Genomic DNA, 9,155 nt, shown 5'->3' on the forward strand with positions numbered 1-9,155 from the left:
TTCATGAAAAGCGTCTGTAAACTGGGTCGAAACTACTGTATGAATAAACTTCGGTCCTCGTGACATCCCTTCACGGTGAGTTTAACGCCGCTCTGCTATTGGTCAAACTGCATCAGCGGTGAATTCTCAGATGAGTTCAACTGTCAACATTAAATATTACGTTAATGCTGCATAATCTATTTTTATTGGAGATTAATTGGTGTTTATAAAATATGTTATCATTTACTTTATATTTAATGAGTGAAAATATATTCGGTTGTCCAGTTTAGGGTAACTATGCCTAATAAAACTTTAATTCATTCATATTATTTATTATTTTTTTACTTTAAAAAATATTACATTTCAAGTACTAAGTTTAAAAATGTTTTACATTTAAAGTTATTTATTGAAGTTGGGGTCATTGTATGTGGCGATCTATTTTTTACAGTCTATGCTCGCTATCCCAAGGTTCATTGCGATCCCAAGGTTCACTGCGGTTTTCCACAAGGTAAGTAAAAAGTAAACAAATAAAGACGATTTGTTGATAAAGCATGTACTGTGAACTAGCGACGTTATATAATTACATCAAGTTTATTTAATAAAAACATATTTTTCTCACATATAACGTTGGTCATGCATTAGAACAATATATACATTTTAAGATATAGGAACAGTGTAACCAGATTGTTGTTTTCCACAATAGAATTCGTGCAAAATCTATATATAATATGCAGTATGCAACTCTAATAATACAAATGTATTCGTAATTGTTTCAATATTAAAGAACATCAAGTGTTTCCAAAGGTTTATTGTAAAAACAATTATTTTCCATGCCTTTAAAGGAAAAAGGTCTGAAATTTTGCCCGTCTGAGCACATTTTATTCATTGTAAAACACAAAACTAAAAAAAAGACAGCTTAATCTACCACACACACACACACACACACACACACACACACACACACACACACACACACACACACATATATATATATATATATATATATATATATATATATATATATATATATATATATATATACAGGTGTAAATTATAAGGTGTTCACTGTTCAGATATGAATATTTTTTCTTTGCTCTTTTTAGGTTCTTTAGATTTCTTTAAAAATCCAATTTTGTTTTCTAATAAGCAAAAAGTTAAATCACTTTACCCATGTTTATATGTTAAATTGCACTTGTCTCTCTCTCTATCTCTGTTAACACATTTGTATTTGTTTGATTAATTCTTGTGTCTTTCAGCCTGTTTCTGCCTATCACCATGAGTGATTCCTTGATACTCAGATTTATCATCAAGATCTCAATTATAAGCTCAAGTCTTGATGACAACTTGAGGATCTGCAGGAAGCACCACCATGTAAGGAAGGCCAAGACCACTCTGGAATCAGTCAAGGGTTAGTGAAGTTTTTCATTCCATGTATATTAAATATCTACATTGTTTAGGCATATATGATTGTATGAGATAAAATGCATTTATTCTTTCACTACTATGGTAATAACAGAAAGAGACGCATTAGTTTTACTATTACTATTGTTTATGACAAACATTAAAAAACTACAGCATAAGCTCACAAAATATTGTGGCCTAACTGTTTAAAACTATTTGTTCTGGGTGTTGATAGTGGCCAACCATTTTTTTTTTCTTTTTCAGAAAGTATTTTGTTTTGTCTGATTTTATGACACCTTATAGGCCATCAACTGTCCACATTGGGGTTTAGGAAATTAGAACTGCTTATGCTGCTTGTCTACTAGTCTTAGGATAAGTTAGAAATGTTATAAATGTACTTTTTTTGTTGTTTTTATCTGGTACAGCTCATAGGAACTCCAATCTTCCCAACTGTGAGAGGGCCTTGCTCCAGTGACTGTCAGTGTGTACTTCATTGCTTCCATTAGTCCCTGTATCTGTAGACCTAGGTGACGGTGGACTAGAGTCAAATTTTGTTTTTATTTAAACTAAGGCATACTGATGGCCTTTTTATCTCAGATTTGGTCATGCAAGTATTAATATATCCTAAAATATTTTTATATTCTTTCCATTGGTGGAAAAGATGTTGGTATAATTATTTTTAATGGACTGCTAAGATCTCAGCAGACATTTTTCTGAGATATTCTTGAGTGGGAGTCTGTGCAATACAAGGTGGATAGTATTTGCAAGGAAGAGCCCTTCATCTGTCCTGCTTCCACACTAGATATACTGCCAATTTAAGTAGATATGAACCATAAGCATAACCATTTCAAGAATGCACAAGGTACTTTAAACTGTATGTGTTGAAACTAAATTAACAAGAAAACAGCTCTGTGATGTTCACCTAGTAAAATTAGATTAGAAGATATAAACTGTCATGCACTTGTTCTGTACTGTTTCATTCCTTTTTCAAACACTGCCATTTTTGAAGCTTTATTTACAGCTAAGGATTAAGGATTGACAGGAAGATTTGTGGACTACATCAACTAATGACACTACCTCCAAAGAGTTGCAAAAAGCTGTCCAAAGTTTCAGCACCATCTTTAAGCCCATGATTTTAGTGTGTTTCATGCCTAAGCTCATGAGTTTATATCTGAGATAGATGAACTATGTGATTATCTTAAACTGATCTACAAGTAAATGCCAAAACTTATTGGTTTACTTATTTATTTGTTTGTTTGTTTGTATATGTTAACCAGGTGAAATGGAGTGAGGCATACAAGGATATGTGTGGTTTTACTCTTGGGAAGGAGGTTGAACAGTGCAATATTTCTTCTAAAGGATTGCAGTGACCAGACATGCTACTGTAACTCTCATGGTCATGTGCTGGAATTAGCAGATATTCAACAATTTGGCCATCTCGACCTATTGATATCAGAAGGTAATGATATCCAGTAGAATTTGTTTTAGTTGTTCAGTAACCTATTTGAATAGTATTGTGATTTTTGATTGCTTATCACTGTAGACCGCAACAGCTGTGCAAAGCAAGTTGCAAAACAGAATCCATGGAACTGGCAGTGACTGGAAACCAATTGGAAGACTTTGGTCTGTGATGTAGAGGAGTGGGCAGAGGGTGAGGAAATTCTTATTAATATTACATGTAGTCATGAAAAATTGTAAGTGTTACTATTATTGTCATTTTTTCAGTAGCAGAAGCAAAGACAACAAAAAACAGAAGTGATATGGATGTCTTCGTCATATGGCATAGTATGTACACTAGACTTCTGTCAGTGTTGATTCTTTAAAAGTTGACGTATAATCCTTGTTATACAACTTTCTTTTTATAAATATATTTCAGACTCTGCTGACCCAGCAACAAAGAGAGGGTGTTCAACATCATCCTGCTAGTCAGGATTCTTCAGGAGAAGCAGTGGATTCTTGTGGCAGAGATGGCCAATCACTATAAATACCTTTCAACTCATCCTGGTTCCTTCAAACAACTTTCCTGCTTGTTTGCTACTGAAATGTACTGGTATGTATCTGTATTATTTGGCTCAAACTTAAGCATAAGGTTACCCAGTCCAAAGGATATTAATATATTTTTATGCTGTTGTGTTCTTCTTTTAAGATTCGACATGTGGCCTAAACAAAGAGGGGTTAAAAGGTCTATGGATCATCATTCTCAAAAAGCAACAAAATAACTGAGAAATAAACAACAATACGATGGTGCAATCTAGAGACCTGCAAGGTACCTGCAAGTTTTGGCTGGAGCAGAGAACATAGATTTTTTAAAATAAAGCTCCAGCTGATGAGTATGACATTGACTGTGGATTTTCTTTTACTGTAATCCAGAAGAGGATGACCTTAACCCTGAATCTAAAGCATGTAATAAAATCTGTAAAAAATAAAATAAAATTTTCATCATCTATAACCAAATTGTTGTCTCTTTTTTTTTTAAATACATAGATATGTACAGTATGTAAGCATTCCTCTAAAATCAATCAGTGTTGTAAATTAAGAGCATTATTGTATGCCTAACTGCTTACAACATATAACGATTTAAGGAACTCTATATTAAAATAAACTTATTACATTAAATTACATTAAGAGCTTTTAAAATATTAATTTTATGATACATTTTTATGATAAATTTAATTTTTGCATATACTTGGCCAAAAAATGTACATTATTATGGTCAACTGCTCAGATACCTCCAGTCAATATGTGGCTGAGTCAGGCAACCAGACTTCTACCTCTGGAAAAATTAACCTATGATTTACATCAAAGATCTGATGGATCCATTTGGTCCTCATGGATTTTTCTTAAAAAAAATAATTAATCTCCTTTTATTTTTGTCCTTACTTTAAAACATTGTATTCATTTGTTAGAATGTCTAACAAAAAACTGCTGCACTTGTTGTGAGATAACAGTGCCACTGTTGTTATTCTGAAAAAAAAAATTAACTTTGTATTATGTTTTATTGAATGCAAGATAAAAAATAAAATATTTTCCAAGAGATGGATTGCGGCTGGAAGAGCATCTGCTGCATAAAAACATGCTGGAAAAGTTGGCGGTTCATAGAGCTGTGGCGACCCCTGGTTAATAAAGGGACTAAGCCGAAAAGAAAATGAATGAATGAAAATAAAATATGTATTTTTGGTAGACATAGAACTACACAGTAACTTATAAATACAGCACAGAACTATTTTACTTCTAGTTTAGATAATTTAAATGTTTGCATTTTTATTTTGTTGGTTAATGGCTATGTATTTTTAATCATTTGGAGGATTGAACTATTCGCAGCATTTGAAAGGATATCTTTTCATCATTGTTACCTCATTTCTCAATATTTTCATGATTCTTACAATGCAGCAAATCTTACAATCATTTGATCATAAAGAAAATAATTAACAAATTAACCCACATGCAGGACAAAGACATTATGTGGAATCATTATTAATCATAAGTTCATCCATTGTCATCAAAACATACTGTTACACAAACAGTTGAAGATTTAGAAAGTAAAAATAATCAGATAAAGAGTGGTTTTTAAACAAATACATGTCTTTAAAAAGGTTTTATTTATAAACATTTACATATTTTAAAAGAGCTTTTATCCATATCTCAAATAAAGTGAAAACAATTAAATATCACATGATGACCATTAATAAAACACACTTACAGAATTACATCCACACATATTATTCTGAACTCATAATATTTGTGATGAACATAGATCACTATTGCTAATAACTTGTGATTAAAGAGGATACTAATGTTTAGCTTATTTTTACAGCTTTTTTATCACAACTGTACATGTGACAATACAATTTCTTGTCCATGTTGAAGATAATACATCTACATAGGTTAACTGCCCTTTTACTCAAAGGGGATGAGTAGAGCCCCGTAGAAAAGAAAAAAGGATTCACATTTCAAACGAGAAATTACTTCGAGAATATCAGCAAGACTATTACCTATGCTATGTTCAATAAACAATGTTGGATATAATAGTCTGATATATACTAATCAAGTCAATTAAAGCTGTTAAAAAATACTCATTGTAAAATAACAAATTTATGCCTGGCTTTCATATATGTCATAAATATATGCACAATGACCTTATTCAGATACTCTTTAGTTCATTAGAAATTGTATTTGTTCCATTTTATTACAAAAAGGCTTTAAACTACATTACCCACAATCCTTTGTCGCTGTATAGATGGGAGGGGAAAGACATGGCGCTACAAATTGTAGTTCATTGAAAGGTGTAGTTAGGGTTAAGTTTAGGGTTACGATCTTGGTTAATCGGTAACTATTTGAAACACAGCAATAACTCATTGATAAAGGACACTGTTAGTAAAGTGTAAAAAACATAGTTAGCAACACGAAGGATCTTTTAATTTGGCTTTGAAGTTATAGTCCAATCACAACGTCGCAATCTACGTCACACTTTGTCTCTATTTGGTAATCTTCTGGCTGAAGGTAGATTATAATAACCTTATAATATAACTTAAATATCAAAATGTGTATTAATATTACATGTTATTTATTGTCTTATTAAAAATACAAATGTATATTTACCGTGAGATTCCTTTGTGGGGGTAACCTGATGTGCAAAATGATCATAGTAAAACCAGATCATAGGCAGTATACTAAATTTGAAACGAATAATAAAATAATAAAAAAGATTCATGTTTGAAAACATTTCCAGCATTTCCTGTAACTAAACCCTGCATCATGTAGGTATACAAATATAAATATATATCAAACTTAAATGACAAATATAGTGCCCATTAAATAGTAAAAATAGTAGTTCATTGTAAATGAGTATGCAAATAAACACAATACATTTTTAATGAAACATTTATAATTTATTTATAATGCCACAAATAAAATAAATAATAAAAATCACGCAAAAATGCAAAAACCAAAAATATTTAATGCAATAATATATTACCATACATATATAAATGATTAAAAATAATTATAATTGAAGGAAATGTATATTTTGTATTATTATTATTATATTTATTTTGTGATATTTATTCATGTCATTCATCTGGTGTCAAGCTCAAGTAAAACTGCACTGCAAAAAATCTTTTCAAATGATGCCTTTGGAAATGCCATTATAATAAACAGCTTTCACAACAACAAGAGGAGTTCATGACAAATGCAAATTATGTTTATAATAACAACTTTCTGAACTTAAACATCAAAAGTAGAATAAGTTCAAAACATATTCAAGTATTTACGGAAGAATAGCAAAAACTATTTTTACAAAACACTGAGAACCAAAGTGTGCTTGTTTGTCCAGGTGTTTATGCTGACTAGACTGTCATATTGCAATCCGGTTAGCATGAGGAGACTTGGACGTAAAGTGTCAGGAATTCCTGGAGGGCTCCCATGTGTTATTCCAGGTTTTGCCACTGTAAAGTATTAGAAGTGCACAATATCATTACTGAACAAAGAATGAGTGTTAGGTTTCATTTAGAAAGTTCAGTGATATTTATTTATATATGTAAAGTGTCATTAAACCTGGCACTCTTGAATTAACTGTATAATAGGTTAAACATTTCCAGCTTGTTTCCATGTATTCCAAGCAGATCTGTCAGTTCTACAAACTCAGAGATCAGGATAGTGACTGCACTTCTCATTATGAACACCCTTATCCTTCTCAAACATTTTTATCACCACTGATGTCCACTGCTGTAGTTTTCATTGAAGGGAATGCTGACACAAATTCCAGCATGTTTTTTTTAAAATAGCAGAATATGGGTATTATTGGCCAAAACCTTAAAAAATATAAGATGCAAGATTTGAATCTTGATGAACATATTGTTAATTCACTTCTTGCAATTTAAAACACACATCTCATGTTTGACTCATCAATTATATGAAAACTACAACAGCATACTGTGCTCCACCCTAAAAATATTTCTAAATTATAACAAGCTTATTGCTTTACATGGCTAAACATTTATTTTATGCCTGCATTATTCACTGCTATTACTGTAAACCATTACACTCTTAACCCATACTAGTTGACTTTATTCAAATAAAGTCAACTAGTTTGGGTTAAGAGTGTAAACTGCATAGAAACATGTTGCCTTAAACCCTTTATGTTTTTACACAAGGTGAAACTAAACAGCCCTCTTTAAATTAACCTAGAACCTTTACAATCTTCTTGAACTTACAGTAATATTTTAATTCAAGTATGGCTGTTAAGTTGTACCTTGTATAAAATGTAAGGGGTTTAAGGCACTGGGTTTCTATACAATTTTCTAGTAAAGTCAACTAGATTGGGTTAAATGAATAGTTCACTATTTACTCTCCTTTAAGTGGTTGTAAACCTTTTTTAAAAACTTCCAAGTTACTTTGTGTTGAACATGAAGGAAGTTTTTTGAAGAAAGCTGAAAAGCTGAAAACACTGACATACATAGTAGGAAAAAACAAATACTATGGAAGTCAGTGTTTGCAGGTTTTCATCTTTCTTTAAAATATAAATTTTTGTGTTTAACTGAAGAAAGCAACTCAGACATATTTGGAACAAGTGAAGTATGAGTCATTAATGACAGAATTTTCCTTTTTGGGTGAATCTCTTTAAGAGTATACTGAAAGAAATGTCCTACTCAATGAAGCTAACTTCAGCTGCATGTGTAGCCCCATGAGTACTTATCTAGAAATCAAAACAATGATCACGTCAGTCCCATTTTAGGCCCTTTATATCATATTGGCCACAGAATGGACTACTTAGTGTTGCAATAAAATTAAAAAATTAATAAAACTATGACTTACCACACAATACAAGACAAACAGTGAATTTTCAGCTCTGCCTTTGCTGTACACAAGATGAGGTTCCAGCTTCAACACTGATCTGAGAGGGGCAGTTGTGCAGCTCTGTGAGGTTGTGACTGTTCAGATGCAATGCTGTGAAGAGTTCTTTATTAAAAGAAAGTACATTCTTTTAAAATCTGTACATAATAACAAAGAAAATACAATGATTTTAAATAATGATTAATTCTGAACAAAAACCTTACCCTTAGTCAAGATGAATTCATATGTCAAAAGTTTCTGCATCTGAAATGAATAAAAACAGATGTGACATTAGTTAAACCCACTAAACTACTAGATACATCAGTACTGCATTAAGCAGTTGTAAAGTAATGTAAGTGTAGTCAAAAATGAGCCTTAATCTCTTTAAGATAATGATTTAAAAAAAACGTTGCTTGTGTTAAAAACAATCCAGCCACTTGTAATACATATGATCAATGGTAAATTTCTGAGAAGGTGCAAGATAATCCTTGAGATTTACCATTACCATCCTGACTGACATAATATTTGACAAAGAAGACAGGTTGTTGTGCCTTTTTACCACAATTTAGAGATGATAGATTCTTTCTTTTATTAAATAAATTGGTAAAGGCCAAATTCTACTGGTAATAGTGTATGATATTCATTGTGAGACATACATCAGCTGAAGTTATACTTGAGCTTTTGTTATGCTATATATATATGTGTGTGTGTGTGTGTTTGTGTGTGTGTGTGTGTGTGTGTGTGTGTGTGTGTGTGTGTGTGTGTGTGTGTGTGTGTGTGTGTGTGTGTGTTTTAAGGCATGGAAAATAATCGTTTTTACAATGTAGCCTTTAAACCTTTGGAAACACTTGATGTTCTTTAATATTAAAACAATTACGAATACATTTGTATTATTAGAGTTGCATACTGCATATTATATATAGATTTTGCACGAATTCTATTGT

The 9,155-nt window shown here is 31.6% G+C and overlaps 2 long non-coding RNA genes across 4 annotated transcripts; one reads left to right on the forward strand and one right to left on the reverse strand.

Annotated features, from left to right (window-relative positions):
• The first annotated feature begins 451 nt into the window (after positions 1-451).
• Positions 452-3,834, forward strand: LOC147846311 (uncharacterized). 3 transcript variants are annotated; one of them, XR_015941925.1, is made up of 8 exons: positions 452-487; positions 1,236-1,387; positions 1,806-1,857; positions 2,658-2,839; positions 2,924-3,031; positions 3,106-3,165; positions 3,257-3,430; positions 3,527-3,834. It is a non-coding gene; the product is annotated as an uncharacterized LOC147846311 (long non-coding RNA). The 3 variants fall into 3 exon arrangements; XR_015941924.1 differs by having other exon boundaries at positions 1,806-2,839; XR_015941926.1 differs by having other exon boundaries at positions 1,806-2,839; positions 3,109-3,165.
• A 2,854-nt stretch (positions 3,835-6,688) lies between these two features.
• Positions 6,689-8,659, reverse strand: LOC147846312 (uncharacterized). The gene is made up of 3 exons (XR_015479261.2): positions 8,436-8,659; positions 8,194-8,337; positions 6,689-6,824 (listed from the first exon to the last, which is right to left on the reverse strand). It is a non-coding gene; the product is annotated as an uncharacterized LOC147846312 (long non-coding RNA).
• Between the last annotated feature and the right edge of the window lie 496 nt (positions 8,660-9,155).

This window comes from Danio rerio, chromosome 2 (assembly GCF_052040795.2).
Source record: "Danio rerio strain M-AB ecotype USA chromosome 2, GRCz13ab, whole genome shotgun sequence".
Lineage (NCBI taxonomy): Eukaryota > Metazoa > Chordata > Actinopteri > Cypriniformes > Danionidae > Danio > Danio rerio.